The 17,351-nt window shown below is 41.0% G+C and overlaps 2 protein-coding genes across 2 annotated transcripts in view; one reads left to right on the forward strand and one right to left on the reverse strand.

Annotated features, from left to right (window-relative positions):
• Positions 1-17,351, reverse strand: part of LOC132953912 (uncharacterized) — a 186,885-nt gene that overhangs the window by 65,626 nt on the left and 103,908 nt on the right. The gene's annotated exons all lie outside the window — the stretch shown is intronic.
• The window catches only part of grin2ca (glutamate receptor, ionotropic, N-methyl D-aspartate 2Ca), a 69,397-nt gene that overhangs the window by 4,683 nt on the left and 47,363 nt on the right, over positions 1-17,351 (forward strand). The gene's annotated exons all lie outside the window — the stretch shown is intronic.

The following is a 17,351-nucleotide window of genomic DNA, read 5'->3' on the forward strand; positions in this document are numbered from 1 at the left end:
CTGATATATTGTCTGATTAAGCAGATTTATTTTGGTTTAAACAGATGCTCTACTAATCCCCCTGCTCCCCTCCTTACTGCTATCACACACACACACACACACACACACACACACACACACACACACACACAAACACACACACACACACACACACACACACACGTTTGTTTTCCCATCCATGTGAGGTCCGAATGCAGATACTGGCAAAGTGAGGACCGTCCTCCCATCTTTAAACTGTCCTCACATGTAGGGTTTACTTGTCTGTCCTTACAAAGGTATTTGTCCAGGTAAATATTAGAAAATGCTTTTTAGTATTCTACTCTTCAAGTCTCGTTCCTAAAATTGTCCATCAGACTAATCGGATTTAGATTAATAGAAACAGGACAGAAATTGTTATTCGTACATAATCCTGTTAAAGTTGGCTAAAAATAGAAACTATAGTAGCTTCAGCGTTTATTCTTTTTGCAGCAAAAAGCTAAGACTCTCATCTTTCGGGTCACCCAAGGGTCAGTTGTTGATGACATCATTATGTTACATTTGGTAGGCTGGAGGGAGGTCACAATACCAGATTTTTAAACTTAGATATAACACTAGTAAAAAATCAAATGATATTTACACAGTTTTCGATACCATGGAAACAATAAAAGAAAAGTCCTGAGCATCCAATATTGGAGTTAATTACCTAATTTTGCAGGCAAACTCCTGCACACTGTCTAAATCACACTAATACATCAGCAATGTTTAGACAGTGCTCTCTCTCATTGGTTAGAAATATAACAGAAGGTCTGTAGTTTTTTTAAAGCTTTGGTACTTTTCACTTCTATCAATCAATAAAATAACATTTTAAAACACATGATATCAAAAAGTATCAAGGTAATGACATTTTTGACAACCTAAGTAGGCGGTGAATCGGGCTGACAACCTTGATCTGGCTGCAGAAGATTCTTGTTTGTATGATCACGTTTCAATGGATCCAAAATAATAAAACATTATATCGAGAGCATAACTTACACAACTAACATTAACTTCAGGTTGAACAAGTTTTGGTGATTGAATCCTGACTTTAACCATTTAAAAAAACTCCAAGACATGACCTGACAAGAAGAAGAATATTAATGAAGGCTCTGTATTATACTGCAGATAAAACAACTAAAATGCCTTTGAAACCTTCTAACAAAAATGATCATATTTCAAAAACTTAAATCTGTAAATAAATCAAATAACTTCCTGTGTGAAGCGTAAATATTTGGCGGGAGTTTCTACATTCCCAAGATTCTTCAGATCAAGTTTTTTGTGTTTATTTGGACAAATTTGATCAAAAAAACATGTCCGATGTTTGTACATGTATATAAATAGCAAAGTATCAATAGCTGCATCATATTTAAAGTTAATTAATTAAACATTTACCTTGGGCGGTTCCTGGGGATGTAAGCGTTTGAAAATGTGCCAAGAAATGACTTTACAATGAGCAAAAGAAATGTTTGCATGGAGGAAGGTTTAGATGGTTAATGCATGTAATTAGTTACAGTTTGTAATGTAGGATTGTAGGGAGGTGAGTAGGTAGTAAACAGGCTTTTCAAACAGCACAAAGCAGCTGTCATCAGTCGTAACATTACATCCACAGGACATGTTCGTGCCGGAGGAGGCGTTGCTAATCTTACTTATATTTAGGAACAAAGCTCCTGCCCTACATCCAACCACGTCCCCTGTGAGTCTGTCCATCTTTTTTTTCTCCTTTTAGATCACAAGCCAAAAACGAAATTGCTTAACTGTGGCGTGCAGGCAGAGTCCTCATTTGCTGATCTGCTGTGTAATATCATGCTTTTGTCAGAGATGTGATCCATTTGCAATCGTTTTAATGTTCCAAAAAATCCATCGTCATGACAGGGGTCTCCCTGTTGTGTTCATATAACAATTACATAAATAAATAAAAACATCATTTACATCGTTTACAGTACATTAGTGTTGTAGTACTTGAAATCGGTCTTGAAACACTATTTGAAGGTCTCGTCTCGGAATCGAAAGCAATCTTTGTCTCGAACTGGTTAATTTTAGATCAAGATCACTGATGGGCTTTTTTTTCTCCACGTCATTATCCTTTGATTCTAAGGAACACGCCCCTTTTTAAAAACACTTAACTTTAATTCATTCATAATTTGATTTCTATCCCCCGGTTACGTCAGCAGCCTTACCGTTACAGTCTAAGTGAGTGACACGCTCGCTGTACACAAGATGATGATTTTTCATTAATATTTGTATTATTATTATTTTTTTTATTAATATTTGTGGTCTTGGTCTTAACTCGGTCTTGATCACTAAATGTCTTGGTCTTGTCTCGGTCTCGGAGTACTCTAGTGTTCGGTATGTCTTGGTCTCGGTTAGTGTGGTCTTGACCTCAACACTAGCTTACATATATGTAACCTTTATCACCTTATGAAAACACTAAAGTCAGAAAAAAGCATTATTGATCTGTGACCGTCCATGGGAATGTAAATGCTTGGAGAAAAGTAAAAAAAACAACAAAAAAAACACCTTCCGTTGCGCTTTAATTTTTTCTTCATTGGACCATGACAAAATATCGAATGGGTCATAATATTAAGTGATTGTGAAAAGTTCATGTGTTTGACGTTTTCCTACACATCTTTAAATTTCATAGACCGAAGTGGTCAAGAAGAATTGTTATTAAGAAAAAAAAAAAGGTGCCACACATCCACATTCAAAAGTTACCATACAAAAGGTAGCACCAAAGGTAGGACACAAAATAGCAAACAAGGTAGCACACAGGGTATCATAGAGGTTGGCATACAGAGAAGGATGATACAGAAACTGTTGAACGTTATGGACAATAACATGCATCCCTTACACAATCTCATGTGTGAATAAAAGAATGTTTTTAGTGGAGCTGCAAAAAGGACAGATTTAAAAATACTTTTTTACCTACTGCAATTTCACTTTATAACGACTCCCCTTTAAGTAAGGACAGAAGACATTTAAACTTTTAAACTTTAGCCTGAGCTGCATATCTCAAACTGTATTTTGCCCACTTGACTGATTTTTTATAATAATTCTTTATTTATCTATCATACTATGTACTGGCAGAGCTAGTATTTTGTACTGTTATCTATGAGTAACAGTTACTTATGCACATGGACCATCCATACCACTTTTTTATCCTGGCTATGTATTGTGGGCTCATGTTTTTTTGTATGGGTGGGATATGTATGTATATATGTGTTGTGTTGTGTGTTTGTATGTATGCTGGCTGCTGGAACACCTAAATTTCCCTGCTGGGATGAATAAAGTATATCTTATCTTATCTTATACAGGCAAGGGGGCGTTCAGATCAGTACATAAGGAAACATACAAGGTAGCATACAGATAGAGTAGTTTCTTTGAGAATCAAATACTCTCTTGGATAAGTCACAAATCTGATCATGTTTAAGTGAGTTTTATATGAATTCTAGTATTAAATATAAATGGTAGAAGTACACACAGTGAATAAGAACAGCCGGAGTATCCACTGGTTGTAGTTGGGAAACATGAGCAGAGAGCAGCCGTTTGACTGAGAAGGGATCTTTAGCAGCAAATGCCCAACAAAAACATGTCATTACTATAGAAGCTAAAACAAACCATTAGGATGATTAATCTATTTTTAGGGTTCTTTAGTAAATTGAGGGGCGCTGTGTGCGGTTGCATGTGAGCTTTGAGTATCTTGGCGTGTATTTGTAGCCAGCGGGCGGGCAGAAATGACCTCTGGGGTTTTATATCTCATGGTAACCGGCTGCTTTGTCAGCTGTCCAGCTCTTCCAAGAACACTTTGAGGCGATCTGCTTAATCAATCGTTAAAAAATCAGACCTCACGCCATCTTCACCGTCACTGCAGACGGAAAGAGGAGAAGGAGGCTGACAGGACACGGGAAAGACAGCAGGAGGGGAAACGAGAGATGGGGGAATGGGACAAAGAGATTAGACGACAAAAAAAACAAAAAAAAACAAGCAACCATGCTTGCACAGACAACTGTTTCAAACGGATATTGCACTGATTGACAGCCAGTCACGAGCAAGCACAGGCAGTAAAACATTTACTGCAGGGGGAGTGGCACGGGCTGCAGGATATCTGAGCAATTCATCCAAGGTCATGAGAGAAGAGTAGTAAATTCCCCTTCAAATCAGGCATAGCTGCATCACCAGGTGACCCTTTTTCCCGCCAATTTATTGACACCTGACAGGGCCACTTTTACATTTTTCAAGCGCAGATTGTGTGTCGCGATACGGCAGGTGCACGAGTCCTGGGGGGGGGGGGGGGGGGGGGGGTGCTCTCATACTATGCGATCTATCTGATGAGATCTTAAACTCAGGGCAGAAGAACTCTGACAGGAATGCGTTGCTCTCTCTCTCTCTCTCTCTCTCTCTCTCTCCCAAAGTTTATGGCTGTGCTCACGGGCACAACAGAGACTAGAGGCCCATTTATATTCATGGCGCACCTCATCTTACGTCCTGTCCCTGTTGAGAGGGGAAAACTGACACGCCATGGGCTAAGGGAGCGGGGGTGGGGGGTGGGGGGTGCTGTCTCTCCTCTCTTGTCATTCTTCTGCCTCTTGTGGATACTGACACTAACCTGTGCATGTGTAGCATGCGTGGGTGCATGTGCAATTTGTATAACGGGGAAATTGATTAGCCTAATTGCTTCTATTCAAAGCTGCATGTGTACTGCTTAATTTTTCACAATTAGCCCTGAGCTGCGACACGGTGGGGAGGGTCCCCATGAAGGGTGACGATAACCTCACGAAACCAAGCCTGCAAAGTGAGTTCGGGTTGAGGAGCAGGTTGACTTTGCGTGATAAATCTAAAGGAACAAGGCTGGACGACCTGCACAACAGCCTAACTATAAGTGACACAGGGCTTCCTGGTGGCTCAGTTGGTAGCAGCAGCTTGTAACGGTGACATCGCTAAGGGTTTTTTGTTTTTTTTTTCCTCACATTTTCTCCCACCCCTTCCAGAGCCTCTTGTCACTCTCCACTGACACCGAACAAACACAGCCAAAAATGCTCAGCAGACCTGGAAAGATAGCGCGAATAACAGACGACACACTCTGGGCACCAGGCCTGTTTTCAGGAGCTGCATAAACACCCCCATGCCCCCGAAAAAATGAAGAATTGTTTTCACTTACTGTTGCAGCAAAGATCAATACATCATCTACAGAGAAAAATAAAAAAGCCACAGTTGTTTATGGCATGATCTGATTGCTTTCTATGGAGCGGTTTTTACATTCTGAGCTGCAATTACAGCGATTCAGTCTGTGTCTCAGTTTTTAAGAGTTACACAACCTGCAAATTATCCAACCAGCAATACCAGCGAAAGATTCTATAGTACTGTACAAGAACACTGAGTATGTTTTTCTCGTTCCTTAATATTAGTTTTTGATTCCCTAAGACTAATAAAAACCTTCATCAAGATCAATAATCTGGCCAGAAGGTGTTCTTCTTCTCACCGAGGCCAGACTGATGAAAACTGAAATAAATGAGGAAACTCTCCCGCGATAAAGGTCGGGAAAATCAAAAGCGATATCCTTTTTCTTGCAAACGTTTCACCAGCACTTGAGGCATTTGAACACAGTATCTCTTTTATTTATTTGCTGTGGTTGTGCACAGAGGTGGACACAGTTAATCAAAACTGCTCCCTTGTGTCTTTGCCGGAGAGACAGGACAGACGGTGGACAGAGTCAGAAATCAGGGAGAATGAGAGTGGGGAAGTCGGACCCGAACATGGGCCACCCCCATGGGGTGCGTGCACCAACCATTGATCCACCAGTGCCCCGTCACCTGTCCTTTCCAACAGCATTGTCACCCCCCCAAAAAATGAGCTATTGCTGTGATAGAATTCCAGTTAACAGGTGGAGACGATGATGAAGTAATGACTTCCTGATTCAGATATTTCATAGTCTGAATGTATTCTGTGTCCGGCCTTGGAAGCAAGACATGTAAAGAACTTAACAAATGCTCCATTCTTTTTTATTGAGTCTGGATCAACCACTATGTTTGAAACCTCTGGTTGAAATAAAAAACTAAAAACTGACAAAAAAAACAAAAAACTTGATTGGTCTGTTTCATTGCAACATCTGTACAGTGGTACACTGTATATCTTGCATCTTTGCATTTTACTTGTGATGGATTTGTCTAGGATGAACTTTGTTCAGTTTTGTTTGTGTTGAGTCATGTTCAGTTCAGTTCAGGATACATCAAATGAAAATGTTTTTGTTTTTTTTTATGATATTATTATTTTATGATAGTAAGCAGTGTGATTTGGGCTGAACTAGCCCTTTAAATTAATTGATTTGCACAGTTGGTTTGACTTTACAAGCGCCTGCTCGGAAAGTATTAGCAGCAGGGACAGAAGAAGGAAACAATGTCAGAGCAATTTAATGCACTGATAGGAAAACACACACACACACACACACACACACACACACACACACACACACACACACACACACACACAGATGCAAAACACACAGGATAGATTAAAAACAAAGTGGTATGCTCATATGTGGATTAGAGCATGTGTGTGTGTGTGTGTGTCAGAGATCAGCTGTATGTGTGGGCAGTCGCCGAGTCAACAGGGAGAGCAGGCTTGTGACAGCTGGACCAGTGGCAGGGGTGAAGAGGGGGGTGGTCTGGTTCTGCACGGGCAGCTACGGTTTCAGCTTAAACAGGGTCTTACACTGATCCCTGCTCTACATACAGATGTATGAAGCTGAGCGATGAGGCCGCCAAAGACTGAACAAGGACTTTTGTACTCCCGATGTCACCTGCCGCTGCTGGTCTAAAGCCAGGTCGACCCTTCAGGGTCAAAGTAGCAATACTAATATCGGTGCGCTGTGCCGAGGCCAGTAAGCCTCAGGTAAGCATCCATCCATGTGTTATAGCAAAATGGATTACATTTGCAATGCCATTGTAATCTCCAGCCTCCCAAAGATTATTACCCTCCAAACACTTGCCCATACAATCTGTCCATTGTGGCTGCACGGGGAGCTGACAAAGCCAACATTGTCTGATTGAGCGTTGCACTCGCCATAAATGTGATAAACAAAATGGGAGAGAGATATATCAAACATCTGTCCAATGACGAGCAAGCACACGGGCCTGTCTCCTTGGATGATAAAACAAAATACTGCTCTGTATTTTAATCTTATTTGAGCTGCATTGATTCTTTCTTTCACTATCAAACAACTCAGACTATCTTTGATTGTTTTTAATGTAAAAAGACTCAAGCCTCGTCATGTGTTCAAGGTTATCCTATACGCACACTGCTTGCGGGGAGCTTTGCTCTGGATGGGATTTCAAAGACGGCACTGTAATAAAGCACAACTACATCGCTTTCCATCTGCTGTGGCATTTAAAACCTGCTGATCACTGCACGTCCCATTCTATAGAGTCGAGAAATCCAACTGCTCAGTTCAGCTCCACTTCACGTCGGTATATTTAAATCCTTTAATGCATAGAGACACTAGCCAAAGCATGAATACCCTTCAATTGATTCCCCTTGCAGTATGTGAAAATTTACAAGACATTTTAGGACCCTCTTCACTTCTCCCACCTCCTCCAGTCCTTATTCAGGGGGCAGCAGTAAAGATCTCATCAGATTTATTGGGATTTTACCCAGACAGGTTTTCATCTCGCCGAGAATAAATCATTTGTCATGTACAGTTAATGCATTGGCGTACATGTCTTAAATATGTCCGCAGAGCCACTGGTAGAGTGTCTATATGACAGAAACCAATCACAGAGTGAATCTTGATATACCTTCATCTCCCCGGGGTCAGAACAAACAGATAAATTACATGTGGTTGGGACTGAAAGCCCTCCATTGTGTTTGGTGTTCAACACTGGAATAACTGCTGGACACTTCCTGGGGTGTAGATTTTTTTTCATATGACAGCATGAGGATGCCATTCATCAAATGACCATGATACAAAAAACTACCATGAAGAAGGAAGTAGTAAATCAACAGACAGGTTTAGAGATGGTCAAGAGGGGGGGGGGGGGGGGGGGGGGGGACTCTCTCCGCCAAGCTGGTCATTCAGAACCTTGAATGGGAGTTTCACAGAATAGACCAAGCAAAACAATGTGTCCTCGTTCAATAACTTGCATTATATCTTGCATAACAGTTGCTTTTAACGTCAAACTTATCGGCTAATCACAAGTCATTAAATACCAACCCTTACCTACCACTCCCTTTAGTCTCTACATTCACTCAAGGTATCATTGTTCCCGTTTGTGCTGCTGATTTGTTGGTTGTTGGAACCAGTACAATGACCCAGTTTCATTTGTTTAGCCCGATGGGTTGAGGCAAAACTCTACTTGGTTAAAGTTAAGAAATGCATCAGTTAAGATAAACCAAAGTTGACGTCTTGTTTCATACGGGACTCTAACCTTGATCTCTTGGGTGAAAGTCCAGCATTATTTGATAGACTCATCCATCACCCACTAACTGCCCACCCATCCCCAAGCAGACTTTAAAGGTGTTTCTCCACTGTTACGTAGATGTGAGCCTACAATATGGTTGAAGATGAGATTAGACTGGAAATGGCCGAAACCCTGGAGTGACTTGTGCAGATGAGTAAGGTTTCCAAGAGTCCTCCAAAATGGCTAACGATTTAATTAGATTTATATGAATGGTAAATATAAATGGACTTGAGCTTGTTTAGCGCTTTTCTAGTCTTCTGACTACTCAAAAGTGCTTTTATACCGCATGTCACACCCATTCACACACTGATGGTAAGGGGTTGCTATATAAAGTGACCATCAGAAGTAACATAAACAAACATATGCCACTGACAAAAGGCGGGATGAATTTGCGGTTAAGTGTATTGCCCAAGGACACATAGGACATTTTGCTGCAGAGATTGAACCCCGACCTTCCGGTTGAGAGGCAATTGACTCTACCAGCATGAATGAAAATGCATCGTTATGAGTGCAAACAGATAACAAGAAGAGCCCAATCAAAGATATCTTGTCCACATGAGTCTTGAGTAATAGCTGCAAAAATGTGATGTAAGTAACACAACATGCAAACATACCAAACAACCACATCGACCACTACCTTCTCGTACCTCACTACTAAACATAAGCCATCACTCTGGGCCATGAGTGGAAAGCACAGCAGGATATATTCAATATAAACCGTAGCCTTGAAGGTATACTGTTTTCTTCTAAATTGTATTCCTAGAGTAGGTATTACAAGTATCATTGGTGAGATGAAATCCATTGAAATTCAGCCCCCATTAGCAAACAAAGTGCATGACACAAAGTCAAAGTCTTTGTTCAGCGATGACATTTACGTCGTCGTCATGTAACGCTATGTTTAAAGTTCATTTAGATGTTGTAAAGCAGCTGCACCCTTTGACTTTCAGAGACGTCGTACCAGCTGTTCATACATTTATATACATATCTTAGGCCGTATGTCTCATTACAAAGCCCCCCCCCCCAAGACATATTTGTGTTGTCATTTTTGCCTCAAAGCATTTTCAGAATGATCAATTTTGGCCGTTTGGTCTGTGAAATGAGTTTATTTTCTATCTTGTCCAGCCAGTTCCCGTTGACCTTCAAGACACAGTACCAGCTGTTCATGCATCTACACACACATTGTGTCTTTTATGTCTTTTTTACACTGAGTTAAATTCAGCCAACAGGCATCTATACACACACATCTTTGCCTGAAAGCATTTTCAAAATGACCATAACTAGCCGTTTGGTCTTTGAAATGAGGTTATTCAGTGACTTGTCCAACACTAATCACATCATGACAGGTGTTTATTTCTCTGCCGTTTGCAATCAAAGCCTTTTTATTTGTGTGCAACAGCTTTCCAAACATGTTAATTCACACTGTGAACGTCCATGACAACAGACACAGCCATAAACACAGTTTGTTCAAGATCATTATCTTGTCTTACAATTCTCTGACTCATCATTCTCCAAATGATCGGTGAGGACTTGCGCAGGAGGGTCAGTGAACAGATGCCGGGTCGCAGCTATATCTACGATCATGGCTCCAGATATGGCTCTGTTTATCACAGCTGGGTCACCGGATCCAATTTAAACCAGGAAAAGACAAGCTGTGGTTGGATTTCAGCGCCAAGTGAAAGTGAAAACACAAAAATAAGTTTGCTTCGACATGTGGAGAAACTCCAACTGAGTCAAGCCGTCAGTATTTTTGTATGCAGATGTTTTTGGCCTGTCGACTCTTTTCGCTCGCTCTGGCCTCAATGATGCCCCATGATTCAGATTAGTTAAATGCCCGTGGATTTAAGGAGCTTAGCGGGGGCTGTATTTTATTTTAACCACAGCTTAGTTAAATATACTCATACAGGTAAAAGCAAAAAGAGGCATGGCCATTGTAATAATGAGGTCGTCACTCTCGGTGTAACGTAGTGGCATCACAACAACATGCATCAGGTCCAAAGGCATCTCTTTAACATAATTCAACAGTCAAACTATAAATCACACATTTGTAAAATTTCCACTTAAAAAAAAAAAGATTTACTTAATCCATATCAAGTAATAACAAAGTGTTGCATAATCTAATTACAGCAAAAATATCCAGTATAAGTCTACAATGAGTTGATAGCGAGATAGGTCTTTCAAAATGTGACTCAACCATACAGAGGTGCTGCATGTCAACAAGCAGGGCAGAGCTAAATGTTGGATGAGTGTTTCTTGATGACCCTGATGAAGGCCACAAGCCGAAACGTGTCGGTCTAATTTGTTGATAAAGTTGATCAACAAGTGTTGCCGGAGATGTTTGCCCTCTTCAGGACTTTCACTCTTCCTGCACCGTGTTTGCTCGGTGAAGTAGTGCCAGAAAATGTCTCTTACTTAGGGTTAGAAAAAGTCATTAAATAGTTAAAATCATTAAAAAGAAAACCATGCTGACCGTTTATAGGAGTCAGGATGAGCAGCTTTTCTCCTGAAGTGCCATCTCTCTGTCCACCCATCCGTCCACATCAGCTGCCTAAACAAAACGAGCGACATGATTCACGGGGCAGCTGGAGGTCTTTCTCAGTCAAACCTGTTGTGTGTAGGTATTTAGGGGGGAATTGAGTGATGTTTTTCAGCCAGGAGGATGAAGGATACGGGAGGATGTCAAGGGAGTTACAACAACGTTTTGGTTTGTATGCCGAGCATCAAAGCAAACATTGATGCTGCAATATGCTCCTCACTGGAGGGGCCTGTTTGGGATTAATTAGCTCCTTCAGTGGTTTACACGGCGGATATGAAGTCTACTTTGTCTTTACTCTGCTCTTATTAATGACAGAGTATTAATGGAGGGATGTCAGTAAAGTCATAGATAACCAAAAGGCATGGTGTCCCAGAAGAAGAAGAAGTTGTAGACTCTTTGGTTTGTCAGCAGTTTGACTGATAATGACACGAAGGAGGACGAGTTTATCAGCGTGCAAGCCGCAGACACACACACACACACACATGCAACGGGTGCATTGATCATGTGGCAGGAGACGGGACAGATGCACATTGTTAACCAGCTGCAGCACACAGGCGTCATGCCCAGAATATAAAAGCTGTCATTAAACACTGCACCGCTGAGACCTCGACGCTCCGCCAGATGTATTTAACACTGCGGTCCTATAACGCTGGAATGAGCGAGATCAGGAAATCAGTCCGAGGACTCGCCACCTTTCATCAAAAGATGACGGTTTCCTATCTGACTAAACATTTCACATCATCAATATCGTAAAAATGAAGACCTGGACAACATGAGCGTACAGGAGACAACAACATGAAGCTTGGAAATGCAGTGTGGGGAAGCCTGGGTGCTGCAGTAGTAGCTTTTTAAGGGTGATTCAGGTATTTTGCTAAAGTATACTGAGATCCAATTGACCAACAGAAATGACAGTTTTTTTTTTTGCATCAGCAAAGGAACTAAGCTGGTTGACAAGGAACTAAACATAGTGGTTAGTGTGTGCACCCCATGTACGGAGGCTATAGTCTATAGGCTATAGTAAAATAAGGTACTAATAAGCGCTTAATAATGACTAATAAGCAGCCAGTATGCTACTAATTAACATGCCAATAAGCAGCTTGTTAATGGTGAATACTGTGACTTTGATTTGAAGTGCTAAAAAATGTATTTTCCCTTCCTGTCTGATGACTTATCCTGACCTCAGGGATGTTGAAGTCAACACTATAAATTTTTCTACCAATTAAAAAAAGCTTAGTCGACGCTTAGGGTCCAATCAAATTCATCTCAACGTTAAGCCCCACCTTCTTGTCTTCTTGTGATTGGTTCTATCCCATTTCAGTTGGAAATACATCATGATCACTGCATTTAGATACTCTCAAAGTTCTGTATCATGGAGACTTGACCAGAAATTGACCAAGGTTGGTCGCCGGTAGCCAATGCGGTTAGGGGGCATGGGCATCCCGGGTTCAAATCTGACCTGTGGCTCCTTTCTCACACGTCTCTCTCTCTCCCCAGTTTCTGACTCTATCATCTGTCCTATCTCTGAATAAAGGCATAAAAAGCCCCCCCCCAAAAAAAACAAAATAAAAACTGAGACCAAGGTTGAAAAACGGAGGAATTCCCAAATAAATGTCTTTGTAATAGAAATGTAGAAAAAAAACCCTCATGGGGATAAACTAACCACAGCTGATGAATTACCAAAAAAAGAGAATGCAATGTTTGAGTATACAGACAGGGAAAAATGTATATAGTATAAAAATAAGAAAACAAATGTATGGTTTCATTACAAAAACAAATTGTGTGAGATTACACCGTATATAACTTTCTCCACCAGGCATGTGTTATTCTCATCAGCGCATCTGCCAAGGCCATACATACTGAGCAGGAAGTGTCAATGTGTGCAGAAAATTCAATTCACCTTATCAACTATATTCAACACACAGCAGCAGATAGCAGGCTGAACACGCAGCTGTGGATATTTGCATTATTACCTGTTCAGTTTATCAAAAACGTTCCGCGCGTCGGTATTGTGAAGAAAGCAGGAGGGAAGTAAATTATGTGATAGTGTGATAAAGAATGAGCAGTTACTTTTTTTTTTTTTCTATCTGCACCTCTTGAATGGAAAGTTAATTCTGCAAAGGAAGTGCTCCCACCACGTGTCACCCACTAGAGGGGGATAAGCACATCTTAAATGTTTGTTAGTCAAACAACACTGAAGACAGAGAACACAGAGAGTCCCACTGATGGACTGCTGGCGTTCAAATGTTTTCTCACATCAAGTCTAATTTCTAAATCTAATCTCTTAATAGATTGTTTTTACACCATTAACATGTTCTTTTAGCCTTCATTATCCAGCCCAGTGAGAGAGGCCGTGTAAATACTTTTTAATAATCTGTCCCGAGGACTAAACTTCTTAAAATTTGGTGAGATCTCTGTGATAGAATTTCTGTATAATTTAGAAGTACAACACATACAAGTGTGACTCGGCCAAGTAAGAACATTTTGTGTTCCCTCTCATATTTGCATGTTTGGTAGACTTAGTGTCTGCTCCAAATTGTCTTAAGACATCACATCCTACTTTAGGTGGGGTAATATGACCGTGACCTTAATAATATCTTTTGTATATATGCAGAGCCTTTGTGGACGGTCTGGCAGAATTGGCATAGCAAGACACAGTATCACACGTGTTCTGTTACTCCATTTCTCCTCCACAGTCTTTTATAAAGCTTCTTCAACTTAAGTCATCTCGGTCCTCAATCTTTCTTGTGTGAAGTCAAGTCTTGAGAATTTCCTCAACAAGCTCTAAGACAAGCTGCTGACCACGATTCGTCCAGAAGTGCACATGGATCACACGAGCATTTGTGACAGTTTGTCATTAAAGGTGTTCTAACAAACTGTATAGAGTTAAAGACTTGTTCTTGTAAGAGTTTAGAAACAGACTCGGGTGGTCTTTGAGGGCTGCAGTAGCTCAGTCTGAAGGGACTTGGGTTTGAAACAGGAGGGTTGTCACTGCATGCCCTTGAGCAAGGCACCAAACCCCCAACAGCTCTGGTCCACTCCCTGTGTAGCAGCCCCGCTCTGACATCTCTCCACTAATGCATATCCCCAGGTCATGTTTGTGCATGTGTATAACTCGGGCCTATGTGTGTGAGAAACATGTCTCAGTTACAGAGTGTAAAATCTGAATTTCCCCTCTGGGAGATGGACAGTCATGACTGCTGAGGAGGTAAATGTGAGTCTGTTAGCTGGGGGAAACATGAGGCCTACTTTGCACTTTTTCTTTTCTTTTCTTTTCGTTTCATAAAGTTACTTAGGCATGGTCATATCAATGCAGAGCAATCCAATAAAGGAAAGGTACATGGATGTAAAGGTGTGGATTTAAAACTCTGATCATATCGTCTGTTTGTCCACAATTTACTGGAAATTTACTACTAAAAGGGGTGCTTAATATGTATGCATGACATAATGAGCAGAAGTGTTCCTAATTGGTTTTCCCCTCGCTCATCACCAGGTACAAAATGACTCATGCTGAATTTAGTTTGTAGCAACGTCATGAGGCAAAAATCAACCTGCATCTCACTGGCAGCTTAGACAGGATACACCTTCTATCTGCTACAGCCAGAGCCAAACAGACGCTGTGTGCGCTGCGATAATTCAGGACAGATGAACCTGTTCATGCATCCAACTGTTGCAAACGTCTCTCAAACAAAAAACGGACGTCCACTCAGACTTTTGATCCCTGACTCCAGAGTGATGCCTTCAGCTGTTGTATACACATGAGTGTTTTTCAAAGGATTTGCCCAGACGCACATGAAAGCTCTTTCCTTTTTTTTTTTTTTTTTTTTGCAGATTCTGCTGACTCTTAGAATTTCAGCAGGTCGGTGCCAAAAAAAAAAAAAAAATCTACAAAGTCAATCTGCACTTCAGCTGCGTCACAAAGCTGACGGCACTATGACAATGTAAACATCAGATAAGGTGTATTGGAAGCGTCTGTAATCCTAAGTGCTTTTCTGTTGTTATTTCCTTGCCTTGGTATTAGACGGCATGTTGACAATACAAAGCCTCGCCTCGGAGTTATTGATGACTCATTCCCCGTTTGGTTTAATTCTGTATCCGGGCTTTGACCTTCATATATCTGCCTCAGCTGTTTCCCCCCGCCCGCCCGCCTTGATTAAACACACAGAAGGTCGAAGCTTTTAAGCATTTTGACCACGTACTTTTTTTTTCCCTCCGTCAAAGACATTAACCCTAAACTGCCGCGCTGCTGTCGCTGCTGAAACATGGCTAATGTCATGGAGAGGAATGTGGTGAATGCCCTCTCACTGTGGGGACTAATCAATTTATAAAAATGATTCATGAGCCACTTCCTACCTGGAGAATCACATGTAAGGACACAGCATGTACAGCTTCCTGTGCGTGTGTGTGTGTGATGTGTTTTTATTTGAAGTTCAGCGTGTGACATGAAGAACAACCACATGATGGATATGAGCTCCACAAACCTCGTCTCGTGCATTATCCCGCTGAAATCGATGAATAATAAAAAAAACTATGACGGCTTTCCAATCATCTTTGCAGCGCTAAGCTAGGACCGCTGTCTTTCATGACAGGTCGTGACATCGTCCATTTATTGGTGACGTCATAACATTTTGTCACATGTGTCGTAAAAACTTTGAGATTCGACGCCCCCCAGGGCAGCAAAACAGCCTGCAGGGAGATTGTTGTTTAAACTGATTTCAACTTTAAATCAATAATAACAGGAGGCTTAATTATTCCTGCAAAAGGGAGCTAAGGTTTCTGTGTTTTACGACAACACATTTAGTTTGTTAACGATGTCATTAACATTGGTTTTGTGATGTACAAGATGAGGCAAAGACGGGCAGGTAGAAGGAGGCGACTGTATTTGGCTGCAGAAAGTTGCTGTGGGAATATCCCTGTGTAAACTTAGACTTACATTACCTTTATGTTACACAGATCTAAGGCATCTGAAGCATTAATAGATACTAGAAGAAATGGCATCACATCATGGCATCAGTAATAATGATCCTGTGTTATTCAAAAACTACATTTTATTAGTTAAAGCTCCTGTAAGGACTTTTTACTTGGTTATAAAACATACTGAAATTCTTATTGTTGCCTCTTAAAGGCTTTATATGTGATTTTTTGATCCAGCAGATGTCGCCCTTGAGCACCAGCATGAAACCAAAACAACTCGCGCTGCATTGTTGTGTTAGCATGCTAATGCTAGCGATCTTTATTATGCTCGTATCTTCACACTGCATGTAAATTTACCTGAAATGAGCGTGATCTAGAAACACAGTTAAGCAGTGAGTACAGTATGTTATTCTTCTTTTCTCTAGTCCCTCAATTAAACAACTTTTATACACGAGGGGAGGAGTCAGCCGGCCGTCCTGGCGATGTAAACAAAGTGAAGATAGGACTCTGAAAACTCTGAAAACATCACAGACAGTGGGACTCGGGTGTTACACCCATTGTAGACAGTCATGACTCACAGAGTTATTTTCAGAGGATATATTTGATTTATATTATATTTAAGTGAGAAAAATCGCATATAAAGACTTTAATGACCAAAACAAAACAAAACAAAAGACACGTTGGACTGATTACGTCAATATAGTTATTTGTTCAGCCTTAAACCGCTGCTGAGGGGTAGGTGTCAGACAGATGATTGCCAGTTTCCTTTTTGATAAGTGATGAATTTGGTTTATTAAATGTTGAGTCGGAAGCTTTTTCCTGAAAAATGAAATATTTTATAGGCTACTACCCATGTGTGTTGTGTAGATTGTTAAAAACATGAAAGATTTTTGTATTTTTATTTTAATGACTTAATCATCATTTTAGTAATTATAATGGTTCATTGACTCATAAAACCTTTTAGTCAGGGTTGACAAATTCTTGGATTAAGGAGCATTTTCAGGTTTCAGAATGAGCGCAAATACCAATTACAAGCACTGTCAGACCATTTCGATGGCAGTTTCATTTTTTTAAACATGTTCTAAGTGAAGCTCACTGCTCGGCCCCACACAGGATGTAGAACAGGGAGCGAGCTGCACCACACAGCTACACCGAGCCCCGTGCCGTATCCAAATCTCCTGATAAGTTTATACACTACAATCAAGCCATAGGCCATGACGCCTGGCAGGGATTATCAAGGGATTACAATATATTCACCCCACTGGGATTCCATCACATGGTGGATCAGATCTGTGCGACAGGGGACCAGTGTGCAACACTCCCGCAGGGCCACCAACACAACCGTGGCAGATTTGACAAAGAGCCTAAGTCCGTCTGACAGCAACAACACAAACCAGTGTCTGGCTACAATGAGAATGCTAAACTGATGCTACGGGGGTTTG

The sequence above is a fragment of the Labrus mixtus genome, chromosome 20, assembly GCF_963584025.1.
Source record: "Labrus mixtus chromosome 20, fLabMix1.1, whole genome shotgun sequence".
NCBI classification, from domain to species: Eukaryota; Metazoa; Chordata; class Actinopteri; order Labriformes; family Labridae; genus Labrus; species Labrus mixtus.